Here is a 22170-nt window from a genome sequence, read left to right as displayed (position 1 = left end):
TATCTCTTTTCTATCGCTACTTTAATGGTCACTGCTCCTCTGAACTGTCTGCTTGCATTCCTCCACCTCTACGACGGGCGCGTAGCACCCGTCTGGCAGCAAACTCTCATCCTTTTTCTGTCCAACTCTCTAATGCAAGAGTTAACCGTTACTCCCAGTCTTTCATTTATGCAACGGGTCATCTCTGGAACTGTCTCCCTTTGTCTGTATTTCCTGCTGCCTATGATCTCCAGTCTTTCAAACACAGTGTGTCCAGGCATCTCAAAGTGATCGGATCTTGAATTTGGCTCTATATTGTATTTTGTTTTTCTCTTGGAGGGAACTGTTACTGCGGGCTCATGGCCTTTGGTTCCTTCTTCCTCGCATTAAAAAAAAAAAAAAAAAAGATCACTTCTGTAGAAATATTGCATTACGTTCCTCTTTACATTTTCACAGAATATGAATGTCTGCATTATCGTGCATTTATTGATTTTTCCTTCGTTTATGGTTAGGTATTTCATGTTTCTCCGGAAAAATAACATAACACTGAAATGAGCAACTACATAAATGTTACGGTTCTGTGCAATAAGTCTTAGATAATGCATCTTTTGAATGTCTTACACGAAATTTTAGCATTTCTCTGTTGGCGCCATAATGATCATGCGGTTCAGAAAGAATTTCTTCGGAAGCTAGGTTACGTATCACCGTCTGAATTGCATTCTAATGCAAATACTCCCTTTATCATCTCAATCTCTGGATTTCATGGATTATGTTTGTCCTTCACGATACGCTGTAATTTTAATGCCCGATAACTGTGGAGACAATATCACTGAATTCGGAGGTTCCAATCTCCATCGTGGACCATGATCCCAATACCTGAAGCTGGTGAGCTGATTTTGTCTGCCCAGATTAGTATCCATATCAATATTTCCTCCTCTACAGCCCACTAGATATCTGTGAGTGAGGGGATGTGTCACTGGCAGAGTAATCGCTAGCTTTTTAATTTTTAATTGCAAGAAACAAGAAACCAAAAGGTAAGAGCCCACAAACCATTCCTTCCAAGAAAAAAAAAAAAGCATTACAAAAGACAGCCAAAGTCAATATCCGTTCATTTCGAGATGCATGGACACACTCCGTTTGAAAGACTGGGGATCATAGGAAGCAGGAATTACAGACAGAAAGAGACAGTTCCAGAGTTGACCTGTTGCATAAATGAAAGACTGGGAGTAACGGTTAACTCTTGCATTAGAGAGTTGGACAGAAAAGGGATGAGAGTTTGTTGCTAGACGGGTGCTACGGGCTCATCGTATAGGTGGAGGGATGCAAGCAGACAGTTCAAAGGAGCAGTGACCATAGAAGCAGCGACAGAAAAGAAATAAAGATGCAACAATGCAGCAAAGAGACAGGTTAAAGAAAGCTGATAAGAGGAGGAGAGTTAATGAGACGAAAAGCCTTTGACTCCACCCTGTTGAGAAGAGCTGTATGTGGGGAATCTCCCCACACATAAGAGTTGTACTCTACACAGGGGCGAATAATATCCGTGTATAAAGTCAGCAACTATGCAGGGATAGAGAACGTACGGAGTGGGCTTAAAACACCTAATCTCTTGGAACTGATTTTATAAGAGATATAATGTGATCTTTCCAAGTTAAGTCCCGAGAGAATGAAACCCCAAGCATGTTCAAGGATGATGCAGGATTGAGCTGGATATCATTAAACATTAATGGGTACTCCTGTGGCGGATTTTGTTAAGTTGATAGGCGTAAGAACTGAGTCTTTGATGCATTAAAAACAACAAGATTACTTTTACCCCTGTCAGAGATATGAGCCAAGTCAGACATTAGGTGTGCCACTGCCTCATCCTTTGTTAGTTGAAGTAATTGCTGAGATATGTACGTAACCGAATGGAAAGGTGAAAGGTGGAATCATCAGCATATGAGTGGATAGGATTAGATGTACAACTTAAAAGGTCACTGATGAATAAAAGGAAGAGAGTTGGTGATAGGATATAATCCTGATGAACACCACTGTTGATAGCTTAGGAGAAGAACGGTGGCGGTCTACAACAGCAGCTACAGAACGACCAGAAAGGAAGCTATAGATGAAGGCACAGACAGAAGGTTAGAACCTGTAAGAGGGCAGTTAGGAAATTAAAGATTTATGCCAGACTCGATCGAAAGAATTTGAGATGTCAAGTGCAATGGCAAAACTTTCGCCAAAGTCCCAAAATGAGGATGACAAGGAGTCTGAAAGGTAGGTGAGATCGCCAGTGGAGCGTCCCTGATGGAGCCCATACTGACGATCAGAAAGAAGGTTAAGGTAGGAAAGATGCTGTAAAATTTTTCTGTTAAGAATAGACTCGAAAACTTTAGAAACACAGGATGTTAAAGCAATTGGGCGATAGTTAGAAGCTTGGGAATGGTCACTCTTCTTTGGGACTGGCTAAATGAGAGCAAACTTCGAGCAAGAAGGAAACGTACAAGTTGATAGACAAAGGAGAAAGAGTTTACCTATGCACGGTGTAAGCACAGAAGCACAGTTCTTGAGGACAACAGGAGAGACCCCATTAGGCCCATATGCCTTGTTAATATTGAGGCCAGTGATGGCAGAAAATACATCAGCTGAAAAAATTTTAATATCAGCCATGAGGAAATCAGAGGGGGGAAGTGATGGAGGAACAGCACTGGAATCGTCTAAAGTGGAATTGGAGGATAGAGTCCGAGCGAAGAGATCAGCTTTATCGGTAGAAGAAAATGATTCAGAGCCATCAGGATAGAAAAGAGGAGGGAAGGATGATGAGGCAAAGTCGCTAGAAAGGTTTTTGGGAAGGTGCCAGAAGGAATGGGAAGAATCTGAGTTGGAGAGATGAGACCATTTATTACGGATGAACTTATTTTTAGTAGAGCGAAGAACGGACTGAGCACGATTCTGGGCCGAAACATAAAAAAGATGTGGTTCAGGGATGGGTTGGCTCCGGTACTTTTTATAGGTCCTCTCCTTGTTGTGGGCAGCATTAGAACAAGCGTGATTAAACCAAGGCTTTCTTGCATTAGTCAAAGGATATGAGAAAAGAATGTATGCTTCCATGCCTGAAAGAATAACCTTTGTAATGCGCAAGGCACAGTCAGATGGCTCCCGGCCATGGAAGCAATAATCATTCCAGGGAAAATCAAAGAAGTACTGCCTGAGGGCCTTCCAATCAGCAGCTCCAAAGCGTGTCCACATCTCTTCAAAATATGCGTGGGTGAAGGGGATGTGTCAGTGGCAGAGTAAACGCTAGCTTGTCCACATCTCATCAAAATATGCGTTGGTGAAGGGGATGTGTCACTGCCTTGCGATCGCTAGCCTGGCCACATCTCTACTACATATGTGTGGGTTGAGTAGATGCGTCCTGGCCAAAGCGAACACTACTTTGGTCACATCTCTACTATATATGTATGCGTTAGGGGCTGTCTCATAGCCTGAGTAACATCTAGCCCGGCCACATTTCCACCACGGATGCATGGGAGAAGTTCTGTGTCAGTGCTAAATCACATGCTAATCTGACCATATCTCTGCCACATATACATATTGTAGATGAGGGAAAGTGATAGTGCCTAATTACTCCTTTACCTGGTCATATCTCTGTCACATAAAAGTTCTTGGGTTTCCGTTGTAGTGCACATACGAATTTCAGAAAGTTTAAGCTCAGAAGGATTGGGAACATTTCGTGTGCTGGTTCAGTTTGCCCCATATTCTACTTTTGGTGGCAATGGGACCAGTAGGTTGGCTGCGAGTGCACGTTTCCCCACGCACGCACGCTTGAATACACACACACACACACACACACACACACACACACACACACACACACACACACACACACGAGGCACGGATTCTGGGAAGGAAGGGACATGGGGGGCGTATGTCCCAGTATTTTCGGGAGACCAATGAATATTTATATTAAATGAACTATTACTGCCAAGTATAAGTATTAAGTATCTTACATAAATGTTTTCATGGAAACAATTCGATGAAAAGAGAGTTTTGTTGATAAACTGTGGAGGGTTTGACGATGAGTTATCAAGAATTCATACTTGCATCTCCCCATAGAATCATGCCACCGTTTTCCAGAGTTCTGCATCGAGCTCTGACGAACAGCATTCCACATTCAGTCCCCCCCCCCTTCAACACCTAGAATTAGGCCTCCCCCCTCCCCCCCACACACACACACATTATCCACGCATATGTTTCTTTGCGGTAATATAATGCTCTTCACTGCTGCTCAGTTTTCGTTTTCTGCATCTAAAATCCCAGCCTCTGAATTGTGGAGGTTGGACCCATTTGTTCCTTGCACATGTATTAAAACTTCACACCGTCAAGCACGATGACGTCAGATTATTTTGTTTCCTCATTATTAGTACGATTTTACTTGATAGACTTGGTACTTGGGTGTTCGATAATAGTACTGAATAAACCCCTGCCATCTTGAGGTCAGTCGTAACTTATATAAGATTGCCTGGTGGTCGTCAGGTAAGTATTATCACGTAATCATGATAAAGGGAACACATTTTATGGAAAGTATTTGACAGAAGTATGATGTTGGATGTCGATTAGGGCAACCACTGTCGTAGCGTATAGTGGTCTGAGCCCATGATCTATTCTCTGTATAGTTGTTATTGTATTAAAAACCACAAGCATTGACACTTCTGATCGTCATGAAATTACGTGGTGCCCATAACTTCTCATCTACCAATCGAATCGTAGCACATGTGGTAACTATTTACTATATGGCGAATAATAACTGCACGATTTTTATTTTTCAAAATATTTAGACTCAGTGATGATGGAAGGTTGCCTTATTAGACTTTTTTATTATTGTACTACCATCCATTATGATGAGAAGATTCCCTGACGTTGGTCCATGTAAAACACCGAGAAAACCTAACTGCTGCCCTTAGGCTCTTTTGTTTAGATTAGGAAAGAAGTTTCGTAATACAAGACCTTTTCCCTTAGCTGAGAAGAATAAAAGAATAATTAATAGTGATGAGCAAGGTAAAACAAAATTATATTCTTTTTAAAAGAAATGGTGGCGAGCCACGTAAATATACACTGAATGAAATTTTAACCATTTGGACAAAACTCCAGCAATGAAACTGTAAACACCTACGTATATCCAATGTCAAGTTCCAACTGGGATTGACAGGAACGTTTTCTCGGCATATTACATGCACCAGAGACAGAGAATCTTCTCATCATAATGGATGGTAGCACAATATAATAGAAAAGTATAACAAGGCATCCTTCCATCATCACTGTATGGGAATATATATATATATATATATATATATATATATATATATATATATATATATATATATAACTCCACTACAAGTAACTACAAAGTCTTTTATGACATTTGGTAGCACCGAACGTATACGAACCTAGTCTACGAATCAACATTGAATTCCTACAAAATATCAAGACTGAAAACAAGAATACCTCTCACAACCAACAACTCACAAATAGCTCCTGACAGTTCTCTCCAACCAGCCCCCTCCGTCTCCCCGATCATCACGCTGATGTAGAAGTGATCACAGGACGCCTTGCAAGTAGTTTAACAATATATTGATACAAACAATCTTGCAACTTCTATGACGAACCAGCGAACTACAACCATCTACAATCAACTACAAGTAACAACTCTACGAGTCGTCTGTATAATCTTCTACACGCACCTACAAGTAGCGGCAGTCTTCATCCTACAACGAGTAAATCACAAGAAAAAAAGGACCACGAATACCTCGAGGAAGAAAAACAGAACAAACAAACGAAGAGTGAGACACGACTCACAACTCATCCTACTCACTCATCTTCACTCAAGTTACTCATCGCTACTCATTCACTCACCACAGCTACCAGTGTGGGAAGTCGACGTCATCATGCGTGCTTGCTGAAAAGACGCCACGTCAGTCAACTCACCACCTGCACCATCACTAACACTATTCCCACCACGGTAAAAATTAGTGAGTTACATAGTTACTTCATTTATACAATACGCAGTGATAGACAATAAGCTTCTGCACAAACATATAAAACGTGCTGTATAGTTACGGCTTAAATACACATACTTACTTCAGTTATCTGCATAACTCAAACACTAAATAATCACCAACAATAAATATTCTACACTGTATATATTCATTCATTTATTATAACATTTATTTACTACCAACGAGTGTTACCATTTATACCTACATAAAATACGTGTTTCATACATACAACTATACATTATTACATCTACAAAGTAATAAAGTAAATATACCATCACAGTTACTCAGTGAGCGATTAAAAGAACTGTATTAAACATTTATTAATTAAAGCTACCTAGTGGAAACATATAAATTAAGTTACAAGGTAAACTAGGAAAAAAAAAAAATGGCCAACACAAATGACGTTAGCAAGAGTGAACATCTTCAACACAATCGTGAAGACAATGATTTCCACACAGTGCTGACACACATATTACCCACGATAGGTACAAGTGAACAACAAGTCAGTGTATATAGTTAATACTGTATATAGTGTATATATTTTTTTATATAAAATAACAAAATATGGGACTATATAATATCATTTTCAATAATATCTGTGCAATATAAACTAAACTTTAAAAAAGTACCCCAAGGAAATTAGCCAGTAATTATGCAACCATGAACAACATGGAAAAAGCGTACACAAGCGAAGAAAAACAAACTATAGAAAATCAATACATACAAAAAAAAAAGAAAGAAAGAAAGAAAGAAAAAGTAAGAAAGAAAAAAGAGAGAAATAGAGTAAGATCACATAACAAACAAATGAAAATAAATGTAAGTGTTACTACATATGCCAAAATACCACATAAACTACAAACAAAAAAAGCAAATTGTTGTCTCCACAAGCAAGTGGCATGACACATCATCACTATCATCGACCGCAGCATGACCGGATTCATATGTCAGGACTGCAATTATTACAATTATGTAACTACAAACGATATGTAACAATTATGTAACTCCATATTATTATTATGTAACGACAAACGATTGCATTATGTTACACTTGCTACAATTATGTAACTACAAACAATATGCACCATTTATGTAACAGTTGCATTAACAAGATGTAACTCTTATGTAACTTTAACTACAATTATGTACCTACAAACGATATGTAACAATTGTGTAACGACAAACGATTGCATTATGTTACACTTTGCCAATTATGTAACAGTTGCATTAACAAGATGTAACTTTTATGTAACTTTAACTACAATTATGTAACTACAAACAATATGTACCATTTATGTAACAGTTGCATTAACAAGATGTAACTTTTATGTAACTTTAACTACAATTATAAGGCCAAGACACTTATGTAACAGTTGCATTAACAAAATGTAACTACAATTATAAGGCCAACACAGTTATGCATTTCACTACAATAACCCAAGTACATACTGTATTACAGTTAAATAATTTACTTTAATGCATTTATTCAAATATGTATACAACTTGTTTAAAATGTAATATTACTGAATAATCACTATTTACTATAAATATTATATGTATACAATATTCATACAATTATGTTACTTTTACAATATTATGTATTTCACTTAATTAGCTTATAAGTTCATTATAATGTGTATATAATATGTATTAATATGTTATTACTATTAACTGTTGATGGTACGCTATTTTCGCGTGACCGAGCATATATTAGGACTCCATATTATAATTACAAATCATAATAGATAGATAGATAAATAGATAGATAGACAGCTCTATGCAAGCCTGGGAATGGGAAATGATCTTGCAAGTTACACTGAGGAAAAGCTGACGACAGATTACGAAGCAGCCAGTAAGGAGATGATGCAGTTAGTTGTCAGCAATTCACCAGTGAACAAAGCCTTGTTGACCATACACACACATACACACATACTCACACACAGGCTTCTAGAACTTTCCAATCACAAGGAACGCACGTGATACGTCTCCTGTTTCACCAGAATTTAGGAAAGAGAAGTCAGAAGGAAGCTAGCGATAGAACAGACAGGTCGCAGGGAGAAGGGCTTAGCAACTTGAGAGAGTCAGAGAGAGCGAGACAGATAGCTAGCTAGCGGGACTCTACTTTATACTTCGCTCTGTGTGAGAGACTTGTTAATATTTCCAAGACAAATAAAAATAGTCCCATACTATTCTTTACCTCTCCTGTCACTACATGACAAATGGGAAAGAAGATTATCTACTCATGAAGCTACTCAAGTATAACAACCGCTCGTCCACAAGTCTAATATATATATAACTCCACTACAAGTAACTACAAAGTTTTTTATGACACACACACACACACACACACACACACATATATATATATATATATATATATATATATATATATATATATATATATATATATATATATATATATATATATATATATATATATATATATATATATATATATAAGTGCAGTTATTATTTGTTACACAGTAAGTGATTACCCACATATGCTACGATTCGGCTGGTAGATGAGAAATTAGGGGTACCACTTATTTTAATGACGACCACAAGTGTCAGGGCTTGCGGTTTTTAACACAATAATAACTAGACAAAAAATATATCATGTGCTCAATACCCAAAGACCACTATACACTAAGACAGTGGTTGCCCTAACCGACATCCAACATCATACTTCTGGCATAAATGTTCGATAAAATGTGTCCCTTTCATCATGATTACGTGACAAGACTTACCTGACTACCACGAGGCTATCTTTTATAAGTTGCAACTGACCTCAAGATGGCAGGGGTTTATTCGGTATTATTATCGAAGATCCCAATATTAAGTTCACCAAGTAAAATTGCACTAATAATGAGGAAACAAAATAATTTGACGTCATCGTGCTTGAGGGTGTGAAGTCCTATGACATGTTCAAGGAACAAATGGGTCCAACTTCCGTAAATCAGAGGCTGGGATTTTAGTTGTAAAAAGCAACGAAAATTGAGCAGCAGTAAAGGGCATCATACTACCGTAAACAAATATATGCGTGGATATTGTGTCTGTGTGTGTGGGGGGGGAGGCTTATGTCTGGGTGCAGGAGGAGGGGTGAGTGGATGTGGAAGGGGGTTGGTTAGAACTGGATGCATCACTCTGGAAAACGATGGCATGATTATTTGTGGATTTCCAGTATGAACTCTTCATGTTTCATTGTCAAATCCTCCACATTTTATCACCAGTTATCTATTTTCATCGAAATTATTCCATGAAGGCATCTGTGTAAGATACTTAATACTTATATGTGCTTTGCTGTAATAGCTCATATATTATAATTATTCACTGGTCTGCCGAAAATACGGAGGCATACACCTCCCCCAATGCCCCTCCCTCTCAAGAATCCGTGCCCGTTTTGTGTGTGTGTGTGTGTGTGTGTGTGTGTGTGTGTGTGTGTGTGTGTGTCCGTGTGCATGCGTGTTTGCGTAAACGAGTACTCGCGGCCAACGTACGGGGCCTATTACCACCACAAGTAGGCCATGGGGCAAACTGAACCAGCACACGAAAACGTTCTCCGTCATTTTGAGCCAAAGCCTTCTGAAGTTCGTATGTGCACAACTAAGGTAACCGATGAACTTGTATGTAACAGTGATGTGACTAGGAAAAGGAGCAATTAGGAACTATCACCTTCCTTCACCTATGCATGTGTGGCTAAGATATGGCCAGATTAGCATGTGATTTTGCACTGACACGTCCCTTCACCCATGCATATGTGGAAGAGATGTGGGCCGGCTAGATGTCGTTCTGGCTGTGAGACATTTCCTCAACCCACGGATATGTAGCAGAGATGTCGCCAAGGTATCGTTCGAGCTGGCACTGACACATCTCCTCAACCCACGGAAATGTGGTAGAGACGTGGCCAGGCTAGCGTTCGCACTGGCAGTGACATCCCCTTCATCCATGCATATGTTGTCGGGATGTGGACAAGCTAGCGTTTGCCCTGGCAATGACACATCCCCTCACTCTCAGATGTGTGGTAGGAGAAATATGAATTCAGTGATATTACCTCCACAGTTATCGGACAATAAAATTACAGTATATCATGAAGTACAGGCATAATCTATGAAATTCGGGGATTGAGATGATAAAGGAAGTATCTGCATTAGAATGCACCTATGCAACTCGGGCAGCAGTACGTAACCTAGCTACTGTAAAACTTCTGCTCCATGATCATTTTGGGGCTAACAGTGAAATGCTAAAATTTCGTGTAAGATATTCAGAGGAAGCATTGTCTAAGACTTATTGCTCAAAAACGTAACACTGATGTAGTTACACATTTCAATGGCGTACTATTTTTCTAAAGAAACATGAAATATCTAACGATAAAAGTAGCAAAAATTCAATATACGTCCGATAATATAAAAATTCATGTTCTGTGAACATGTCACGAGGCAAGTAATGCAGTATTTGTACAGAAGTGATCTGGAACTCTTAGCCTAATAAAGATTTCATCGTTATTTTAGCAGTAAACAGCTGTTTTAGTTATAACAGTTTCATTTCCTCGGTAATATATTTTATCCTGTAATACGTCATAAAATCGGATTTTTTTTTTTTTTTTTTATGTGTCCGACTCTGGGCATAGGCTTCACAGCCTGCTATCAAGGCCCAGCAGTCCTCCTACATACCATACACCTCTACATGTCACCACTTCGGCGCTAACACCCACCGTCCATATTGAATACATGCTAGGGCTGTCTCATACAGGACTGGTGTATTGGTATTAGCGGGGGTATTTTTACGACATGTCGGCGGGTCTTCTGGTAGCTCAGTAAAGCCTGATTTAATGAAATTCAAATCCTTAAACTGTTCCCTGCCCCAGCCGGGATTCGAACCTGGGTCCGTTAGGACTACAGGCCACCTCTCTACCACAGTAGATTATGCATCAAAGAAAATTTTTCTTCTGACGAGGTCATTGAGATCACAGTTATTTTACAAACCTCGTCAAAACAATGTAACCATAATAATGTCAAAGATATGTACTTATTTCACCATGGTGTTGTAGCCTATCCCGAAATTACTCATGAAAGACATGCCACCTGTAATGTTAAGCAGCCTCATATGAATAACATTTTTTTTTTTTTTAGGCTCAAGATGTTTATAATGTGCGGGTTAGTACAATATTCATGGACTTATATGTAATGACATAAATATGTCCTTCTACTTCAGTATGAAGTTTTGATCTTTTCCATCTGTATGCACGAAGCCATATATGCCAATGGTATGTTCGTTCTGAAGAAATACCCACATTTTGTTGAAAAGTTACATGTCAACTGATTACAAAGAACCATCATGAGAGAGAGAGAGAGAGAGAGAGAGAGAGAGAGAGAGAATGTCAACCAATTAAAGGTTCCGTGTGTGACGTCACGAAGGGTAGTCAGGGTCATCTACTATATAAGTTGGAAGGGGCGTGAGGAAAAGCAACTGAGGCCACACGCACGCCTTGGACATCACACCTACACCTGCTGCTCTCATGCGTACAGATGTGTAGGCCCCCGTCACTGCCACAAGTGTTATAGCGTTACGTCACTGTTATCCACGGAGACAGACAGGAGTGAGCAAAATTATGGGAAAGGATAGATCAGGGAATTCTAGGCAGAATATATCAAGATGTGTTTTGGTAGCAACCGTTACATGGCTGCAATTACTGATACTTTTCATGGGTAAATTAAGCAGTACACCTTTTTACCTATAAGATCATCAGTAATTGTTGGCCTGTAACGGATGAGATTTGGATTTATGTTGATATAGCTTTTTTTTTCTCTTTCTTCAACTCATAACTCACTCATGTATCACTGTGTAAACTTATAATCCAAACAATCTATACTGTAGATATTAAAAACAAACTACATGAGTACATGATCGTAGTAAAGGAGGTAACATTTACTCTGCTTTTCATTTAATATTTCTCTACAGTATATCTGTCTTGTTAATGTTAATAACAAAAAATCATCCTCCCAGTTGCATAACTTCTGTTCAAGCTAACGTCAGGAGATTATATTTACGTTAGAGTTATAAAGTTTGAGAAATTAGTACCATAAAATGTTTACTCTAACTGGGGCTAAAATTGGTACTTCACCTTCTTAACTGCTGAGCGATAGCCGACAGATCACCACTGCGGTAACTTGGTAGTCAGGAAGCAGTACTATGGACAGGTTGTGGAATCGTAGGACTGTCGTTTTTTTTGGCCACTGTGTTACGTGAAATAAATTGCAAAAGGATGAAAATCTGGGCCATGAGAACAGTACCATTAAACCTTTCTTCGTCAGGATACCTCTAGCACTATCATTTAAATAACCCTTGATAATATCCAGTTGAAAAAGACAGGAGAGCCTGACAATGTTACGAAAATGCAAAAGGACATTTTCATTAACTTCGCTAATAGTCATTTTCCTGTCACCTGCATGCCAACCATGTTCATAGCATTAATGTATAAATAGGTGAATATTATTTTCATGAAATATTTAATGTAAACCGCTAAGGAATAGGTGCTAGACGACGTCGTATCTCAGTGAAAGTAAGACCAAGGTATGCAGGAAAATAATGTAAATGTGGAAAGACTTTAATAAGACGGCACTGCTGCCCTAAACATACTGTTTATTTCAGTGTGTCTTAAAAGTGCCATTTCTCCATCTTGAATGATGAGACTTACAAGAAATGAACCCCTAGAATATAATGCTACTGCCATGCAATGGATGTAGAACCGTGCCATTGTCTTTTTTTTTCCTGAATAATATAGAACTGTACCGTTGTCTATCTGATCAATGTCAAACCATACCGTTGTCTTTGTCTGAATAATGCAGAACCGTACCGGTGACATACTGAATAATGTACAACCGTACCGTTGTCTTTTTCTGAATAATGTAGACTCGTACCATTGATTATTCTGCCACAGAATTCGTGAAATAAGCAGCTAAAGGTCGAAAATATGGGAAATGTTAAGGTTAAAGAATAATACTAAAATCTTGCTACTATGCTGGCGTATCTTATATGGATGCTTCGAACTCATGTGACTATACTATGGAAAGGAGATATATTACATCCAGAAGAGTTAAATGCCACCTTATCAACTTCTTCAGTACGAGAGGCCTTTCAAGTGGAATAAAATGGTCTGGAGGAAACAAGAATACGATATCAAAGACGTCATCGAATCAAAGTACCGATGTGAAATGGCTTTCAAACTTTAATCCAGTGACCGTACTTTCACTTCTTCGCTGACGAGCATTACCGGAAATAGCAACAGTCGCTGCCAGTACAGTCGCTTGATGGCGACCGGGAGGACCCTGTGCCGCCAGCCCTACCCTGCCCGGTGGTGGCAATCCGAGGTACCACCTCATTTGATAGTAACATTGCAGCGGCCATTAATAAAGTGAGTGAATAGAAGGTGTGATATGTTATGTGCATGTAGTGTCGTGTAGACAGTTTAAGGTAGAGGTGTTATAAGAGCATGCTGGCCTATTTTCTGTGTAAATGAATGCACTGAAAATGTTCAGATGGTCAGGATCAAGTCCTGAGGGCTGGTGAAACGGGAGCTCCAGCTCTCTCTATCACCAGCTTGCCATCCACCTCTGGAGTACTGCCTTGTTCGACTGGTGTTACAGTGGAGGGAATGTATGAAAATGTTCTGGAAAGAGTTAGAGTTAGACAGGGTGCCATAGAAGTTAGCTGGGGAGTGAAAGATAAAAATGGTAGATTACTAGTGGAGAAGGGAGAAAAGTGAGCGAATGGAGAAAACACTTTAACCTGTGGATTGCGAGCCACAGCTCAGGCTGGGTAGTGTCGCCCTGTGAGCCACAGCTTAGGCTGTGCTGGCCGTGCATCACCATCAACAACTTGACCCCTATGCAAACTTATGCATGGCGCTAGGCAAAGACGGAGAGAGAGAGAGATTTTTTTCTTTTCACCAGATTATGCCCTGGATGTTTATCTTCAAGTTTATAATAAACAAAACCATTTTTTTTCTTCATTTTTTCACTACTCCCGTACGTAAACTTATGCATGGCCCTACGCAGAGATGGAGAGAGACATTTTTATTTTTTTACCAAATGATGCCCTGGATGTTTAACTTAGTGTTTATAATAAAAAAAAAAATCTTTCATTTTTTGCGCACCATGGGGTGGGATAAAAAAAAGGTAATTATGCAATCCGCGGGTTAAGGAATTGTTGAACATAGAGAACGAAAGTAATGAAAGTTTCTGAGGAATAGCTGGGAGACAGAGGTATGTGAGAAAGGAGGAAGAAATCAGTAGGATGGAAGTTGTGGCAGCAATGAAGATAGTTAAAATGGGGAAAGCCCCAGGAATTGATGAAGTGTGCTTGGTGAACTGCTGAAGTATGGGGGAGAGATAATAAGAGAATGGATGTGGAAGATGTGCAGATTGGCCTGGGAGGAAGGTAGAGTCCCAGAGGATTGGAAGTCAGGTATAATTATTCCCGTTTACAAAGGAAAATGGGAAAAAGAAGTCTGTTGAGTCATAGGGGCATTTGTCTTCTTAGTGTAATTGGAAAAGTATATGGTAGGATACTTGTTGACAGAGTTGGGGAAATAACAGGGGAATTAGTTGGAGAAGAACAGGGAGGTTTTAGGAAGGGAAGGGGTTGCCTAGATCGGATATTCATCCTTAGATCTTTAGTGGAAAAGTTTCTTGAGAAGGGAAAGAAGTTGTATGTGGCCTTCATGGATTTGGAGAAAGCATATGACAGGGTGGATAGACAAGGACTGTGGAAAGTATTAAGAATATATGGAATAGATGGGAAGCTGTTGAATGCTGTGAACAATATGTATGAGGGTGCTAAGGCTGCAGTGCGTGTGGATAGTGAACTGAGTGAATTTCTCTATTTGAATGTTGGATTGAAACAGGGATGTGTCATGTCTCCATGGTTGTTCAGTCTGTATATGGATGGGATTATAAAAGAATACAAGGTAGGGTAGTGGATGTTGGTGTGGCCATAATGAGAGAGGGTAGTGTTTGGAAACTCCGAGTACTATTGTTTGCAGATAATATTGTGTTGTTAAGTGAAGACGAAGGGGAGCTGCAAGGCTTGGTGGATGAATTTGGGTGAGTGTGTAAGAAACGGAACCTAAAGGTGAATATAGGGAAAAGTAAAGTTATGGTCTAAGTGAAGTCACTGAATGTACAATGAGGTTGGATGTGGAGGAAATGGAAAATGTTAGTGCGTTCACGTACTTGGGTAGTGTGATGAATAAGGATGGAAGTTTGGAGGGTGAAGTGCTTGAAAGGGTGCAACAAGGAAGAAAGGTTGCTGGTTCCTTGAAAGCATTGATAAGAAACAGGGAAGTGAGCATGGAAGTGAAAAAGTTACTACATGACAGTATTGCGATACCATCTCTAACGTATGCAAGTGAAGCTTGGACCTTGCTGGAGGGACAGAAGTCAAGAGTGAGAATAGTGGAAATGAGTTATTTGAGAAGAGCATGTGGAGTCACATGGAGAGACATATTGACGAATTAATGAGAAAGTGAAGGAGCGTTGTGGTGTGGATGTGGATGTGATAGTAAGCGTTAGGAGAAACACACTGAGGTAGTTTGGCCATGTGGAGAGGATGGAGAGTGAGAGACTGACGAGGAGAGTTATGTGAGTGAGGTGGAGGGGGTGAGAGAGAGGGGGAAGCCATGGATGAGTTGGAAGGATGGAGTGGAGTGGTATATGAGAGAGGGGGGTGTGAGCTGGGAACAGGGCAGTGAAATGGCGGGGGACAGGGCGACCCAGCACGGGGTGGCCACAAACATATCGCCAATTTGTTTGTGGCCACCCCGTGCTGGGTTAAGGCGTCTGGCAATAAATACATGTGTTATGAGTGAAGTAGAAAAACTGTGAATGCCCGATGCGTTGATGGTGGGTGAGTTTATCTAGGACAAATGTGAAGTTGAAGTGCTGATGAATGTCATGATATCTTATGGTATGCATTTTACAAAGGACTGTCCCAGTTGGCTGAAACGTGCATATGTATGCAGGACAAAAGTGAACAGCATGTAAGGATATGCATTTTACAAAGGACTGTCCCAGTTGGCTGAAACGTGCATATGTATGCAGGACAAAAGTGAACAGCATGTAAGGATATGCATTTTACAAAGGACTGTCCCAGTTGGCTGAAACGTGCATATGTATGCAGGACAAAAGTGAATAGCATGTAAGGATGTACAGTACGACACTTGCGTTCAATCACTGATTCACTTGCGAAGGTGACAGTGTCCTGTCTCTTGGAGATCATAATGAGTTCTGTTTTGGTGTTGATGTTGATGGTAACCAAGATGTCATTATTCTCAGAAGGAAAAGGATATATTTGATTGACTGTGAACATATTATCTGTTAAGAATGGTAAATGAACTATTACTAATGTTGGTGTTAGTGTCACCTCTAAGTATAGGTAAAATAGCATGAGATTCCTGTCGTGAAACAAAGACTTCAAGCAATGTTTATGTGTGCCTTGACTGATTATTTGCCGTAGATCGTGAACTGGAAGTAAGTTATTGGTGATCTTGCCATTACCAGCATTTGCAATACATTTCATCAATGAATGATAACGAACCCTGGTGTTGTCTAACTGAAGTATTATTATGTCAATATGTTCCATAACTACTGAGAATGTTGGAAAAGTGGCATGCTCCCTTCCACTGCATTTATTTTCTCCAGACTCTCCTGAGTTATCCTTTCTGCCTTTCTGAGATTTTTCACAATCGTCATCATTGCCGTGTTTTGACTGTAAACTAGTTTCTGTTGATATGTTAATACCTGAGCTATCTTATTTGTTGTTTATTTCTTGAAGATCTTTTCCCGTACCCAATCTAAAAATAGTTTCCTAGAACTGCACAACCCAGGTCGAACAATCCGCGCCTCTCACGTGTATGTGCGATGTTGTTCATGTCCCTCAGTGTCTCAGTTCCACGACATGGGACATCTTGGATCATGGTGAGCATGGTAGTCTTTGTTTCATTTTACTTCCATTTTGCTAACTTCATGAATTCAGTCTCTTCCTTTGTGTGAGGAGCTTCTAAATCAGAACTTCTTATTATTGCTTCCAGTGTCCTCAGTGGCTTAGCAGTGTTCTTCATCAATACCAGTAATTCTTATAAGTTATCCAAATTAATTTCAGTACTCATGATATCATTCACAATTGCTGTCAAGGCTATTGGGGCTATAAGGCATCCTTACCTTACTGTACTGTATGTTGAAGGTCTAATTGAGCTGATCGTCGTTCTATATAGATGAAAATTCATGGCGTATGTCCCCTCATCGTTACTAGATACAAAGTGCAGGATGCTATACACACTGTGTAGCAGGTGGTTGTTATGCTGGCGTCACCATGCCTCATCACCCCGAAGACTCAACGTCGTGGTGATGGAATAGCGGTGAGTAATGGTGAGTAGCGGTGATTAATGGTGAGTCAGGGCTAGTGAATGCAGGCCTAGGTGTTGCTGCATTGGCTCTCTCCAGTCAACACTAAATCAGTGCCTCCTCACTCTTTGCTTTGTTGCTTGTTCATGCTACTTCCTCTTCAGTGCCTTGGGTTACTCACTTTTGTACTTGTATATCTTCTCATTGTTATGATTAACTTGTAGGCTTGTGATTACTTGTACAGCGTTTAATTGTAGTTTCTTACTGTATGGTACGAACTTGTAGCTGATCTTGGTTACCGTCTCACCTGCTTGTAGGTTACTTGTAGAATCGAATTGTCTTAATTGTAGAGCTGATTTTTTTTTGTTCGTTGATTGTTACTGGAGACGTTAATCGGCTTCATTTACCTCTGTTGTTTATTGCTGTAACGGTTCAGGGTAGTCATCATAAGACATTGTATGGAGGGAACTTGTAGTATTTCTTATTTCCTGTCTTGTTAATGCAGACTCAGCTGTAGAACTGTAATATCTTGTGCTGATTCTAGAGCTAAAATCGTGGACTCTTGTAGTTTATAGTGAATCGTAGAACTGAAACTCGTAGCCGAATGTTGATTGCTAACAAAATCGTGGGGCATTAATCGATTGTAGTTGTCGTTCGTAGGACTGCTATCACCAAAAATCTCGTAGCTGTAGCCGAGTCGTCTTTCAGGAATGTTAGTTTATATGGTTGTAGTAAGAGAAAATTTTCAAGTTGGTCTTGTTGTGGGTGGTAGGGAATAGATAAAAATGAGTCAGGGTATTGATTGCAGTTGTATTCTCAAAATAGAGTTATCTTGACAAGAGCAGTACTAAGGTGAGGGCGATTTATGCTAGCTAACGCCGTGCCCTCTACTCCTGCTTTTTCCACCGTGCCTCTTCTCTCTCTTATGGTGTCCCAACCCCTTTTGACCTGTCTTTCCAATTTCCCTCGTATATGACTGGTTAAGTCATGTGTGTGGGCAAGTGTATGAGTCTGTGGCATTTCCACCAGGTGTGTGGTGTGACATTCCATGTCGTCACGTTGAGCTGTGTCAGACATTCCCTAGCTAGAATTTCCACTGCTGTTTGCTCCAGCTCTCTCGAATTTAGGCACGACTTTCCTCAAACCTCTATATTACATATTAATAGCACATTAATTATTCGAACTGTTATGTAGTGTGTAATGATTTTTTTAATGCCTCAACATTCTTTGATTTGACCTTCCTCATTGTTATTGTTGTTGTTTGTCATGGTGGTGGTGATGGGGGTGATGTTGCTGTTATTGTTGTTCTCTCTGACAAGCAGAGTATGTTTTCACCACTGTTTGTTTGTTTGCATGTTTATTTGTTAGCCGGACTACTAAAACTAAAAGAGATTTGGACCAAATTTGGTGGGTAGATAGTCTCTGTCCTGGTGAACAATCTGTTAACTTTTGGGACCGATCCGGATCGTATTACAGATTCTGGATCCGGAAAACTCTTTTTGCAAAAACCTAATCAAGTCTCTCTGACAAGGAGAGTACGTTTTCACCACTGTTTGTTTGTTTGTCCGTTAGCAGTATTACTTAAACTGAAAGAGGGATTTGGACCAAATTTGGTAGGTAGATATCCCATATCCCAGAGAACAGTCATTTAACTTTTGGGACCGATCTGCATTGTATTACAGGTTCTGGATTGGGAAGACACTTTTCTGTGAAATGCTAATCATTGATGGGAAAACCTAACCTATTATGAAGAGTGGTTTGGAAATTCCAATGCCATTGTCAGAGAGAGGTGCTCCACTGACTGCCCCTCTAGTTGTTGTTGTTGTTCTCCATGTCTTAAGCCCCTGTCACATACGAACGACTCAAGGGCCGACCGCGGCGTGACTCAAGGTTGTAACACGTTCTTCTTTGATCATCCCTTGATTCGCCGACAAAGCCCGGACTCTTTAGGGCTCTCGTGAGCCACTGGGACGACTCGTCGGGCTTCACGACCTGCCAAAAGTCGTGTCACAGATGTGCTGCAGTCAGGAGTGTCGTACATCGGTCGTGAAGCAGTCTTAGCTCAATTGGATGCGTTGTGATGCGTTCGTTGCCTGTTGTGTTGCTGTCGCTGACAAAAAAAACCATTATGACTGTGTGTCCCTTACCAACTGACTAGGCACAGGAGAGGTCCATGGTGATGCTCTCGGTGTCATTGGTGGTCCAAGTGTGATGCCCTGCCCCATGCTGGGTGCCATTGGTGGTCTAGGTGTGATGCCCCACCCCACAATGGGTGTCACTGGTGGTTCAGGTGTGATGTCCCACCCCATGAGTCGGTCATGGGGGGTCGTAGAGGGGTCGGAGTGCATTCCCCAAATGCATCACGAAGTCGTCTTGTGTTCGAGGGCGGTCGTAAAACGGTCGTGGCTAACAAAAATTCGTTAAATTTCAAATTTGAAGTCCGTATCTCCATTGCCTTGTAGTCGCCTCGTGATCTTGTCACGTTCTTGAGGACGTCATGATCGGTCGTGAGGCAGTCCTGACGCGGTCGTTAGGCAGTCATGAGCAGAGCAGATTCGAGGCCAGTCGGGAGGTGTTGGAGCCAACTAGGACACGACCTTGAGTCGAGCCGCAGTCGGCTCTTGAGTCGCACATGTGTGACAGGGGCTTTAGAGGTAAGCTACCTGAAAATCCTTATTACCTCTGCCATGGAAGTTATGTTTTAGCCAGCGTAGGTTTGTCTGTCTGTTAGCAGTTTTACTCCAAAGTTATGAATGCATTTTAATGAAATTTTGTGGAAGGGTTGACCACTGGCCAAGGAAGAAATGATTAAATAGGTGGGCAGATCCTGTTCAGGATCCAGAGTTTCCCGCACAAAAACTCCAAAATTGCACAATGAATTTCAATGAAATCTTGCTTAAAGGTGGCTCATGCATCAAAAAGGAATTTATTAAATCTGGGGGCGAATCCAGATCCGGATCCGGATTCTGTGTCGACGGATCCGGATCAGGGATTACTCAAAAACGAATTTTGATGAAATTTTGTGGAAGGGTGGTACATGGGCCAGGGAACAAATTTTTAAATTTGGGGGCGGGTCCATATCCGGAGTATCCAGCACAATATCTTGCAAAGTTCTCAGTGAGTTTGAATGAAGTTTTCTGGAAAGGTGCCATGGATGAAGAAAAAATTTATTAAATTTTGGGCAATCCAGATCCGAATATGCATCCTATATCCACGGAATAGGATCAGGATCCTCTCTTAATGACAATGGAGGAGGTATGCGCTTTCTGAGTGCTTTGTAGTTATTTTTTCATTGCTGTTGTTACTGTCATAGTTATTTTTATTATTATCATTATTATTATTATTATTATTATTATTATTATTATTATTATTATTATTATCATTATTATTATTGTGATAATAATCTACCTATCTATCTATCTATTGCCAGACGCCTCAATCCCGTTTGGGGTGGCCACAAACAAATCGCCTCCAAGTCGCCCTGTCCCCCGCCATTTCACTGCCCTGCTCCCAACTCACACCCCCCTCTCTCATATACCTCTCCACCCCATCCCTCCATCTCATCCTCGGCCTCCCCCTCCCTCTTCCCCCCTCCACCTCACTCACATACACTCTCTTCGTCAGTCTTTCACCCTCCATCCTCTCCACATGGCCAAACCACCTCAGTGTGTTCCTCATAACGCTTCCTATCACATCCACATCAACACCACAACGCTCCTTTATATCCTCATTCGTCAGCCTGTCTCTCCACGTGACTCCACAGGCTCCTCTTAAATAACTCATTTCCACTGCTCTCACTCTTGACTTGTGTCCTTCCAACAATGTCCAAGCTTCACTTCCGTATGTTAGAGTTGGTATCACAATACTGTCATGTAGTAACTTTTTCACTTCCATGCTCACTTCCCTGTTTCTTATCACTGCTTTCAAGGAACCAGCAACCTTTCTTCCCTGTTGTACCCTTTCAAGCACTTCACCCTCCAAACCTCCATCCTTACTCATCACACTACCCAAATACTTAAACGTACTCACATTTTCCAATTCCTCACCATCCAACCTCACTGTACATTCACTAACTTCACCTCTCTCAAAGACCATTACTTTACTCTTCCCTACATTCACCTTTAGGTTTCGTTTCTTACACACTCTCTCAAACTCATCCACCAAACCTTGCAGCTCCCCTTCGTCTTCACTCAACAACACAGTATCATCTGCAAACAACAGTACAGGGAGTTTCCAAACACTATCCTCTCTCACCAGGGCCACTCCAACATCCACTACCCTACCTTGTACCTCTTTTATTACCCCATCCATGTACAGATTGAACAACCATGGAGACATGACACATCCCTGTTTCAAACCAACTCTCAAAGAGAAAAATTCACTTAGTTCACCATCCACACGCACTGCAGCCTTCGCACCATCGTACATACTCTTCACAGCATTCAACAACTTCCCATCTACTCCATATATTCTTAACACTTTCCACAATCCTTGTCTATCCACCCTGTCATATGCTTTCTCCAAATCCATGAAAGCCGCATACAACTTCTTTCCCTTCTCTAGAAACTTTTCCACTAAAGATCTAAGAATGAATATCTGATCTACACAACCTCTTCCCTTACTAAAGCCTCCCTGTTCTTCTCCAACTAATTTCTCTGTTCTTTCTCTAACTCTGTCTATAAGTATCCTACCATACACTTTTCCTATTATACTAAGAAGACAAATGCCCCTATGATTACCACACACTTCTTTTTCCCCCTTTC

This window comes from Coenobita brevimanus, chromosome 56 (genome assembly GCF_032717465.1).
Source record: "Coenobita brevimanus isolate Jiangsu-jjx chromosome 56, ASM3271746v2, whole genome shotgun sequence".
Lineage (NCBI taxonomy): Eukaryota > Metazoa > Arthropoda > Malacostraca > Decapoda > Coenobitidae > Coenobita > Coenobita brevimanus.
The sequence above is the reverse complement of the archived record's forward strand: the minus strand, read 5'-3'. Positions refer to the sequence as shown.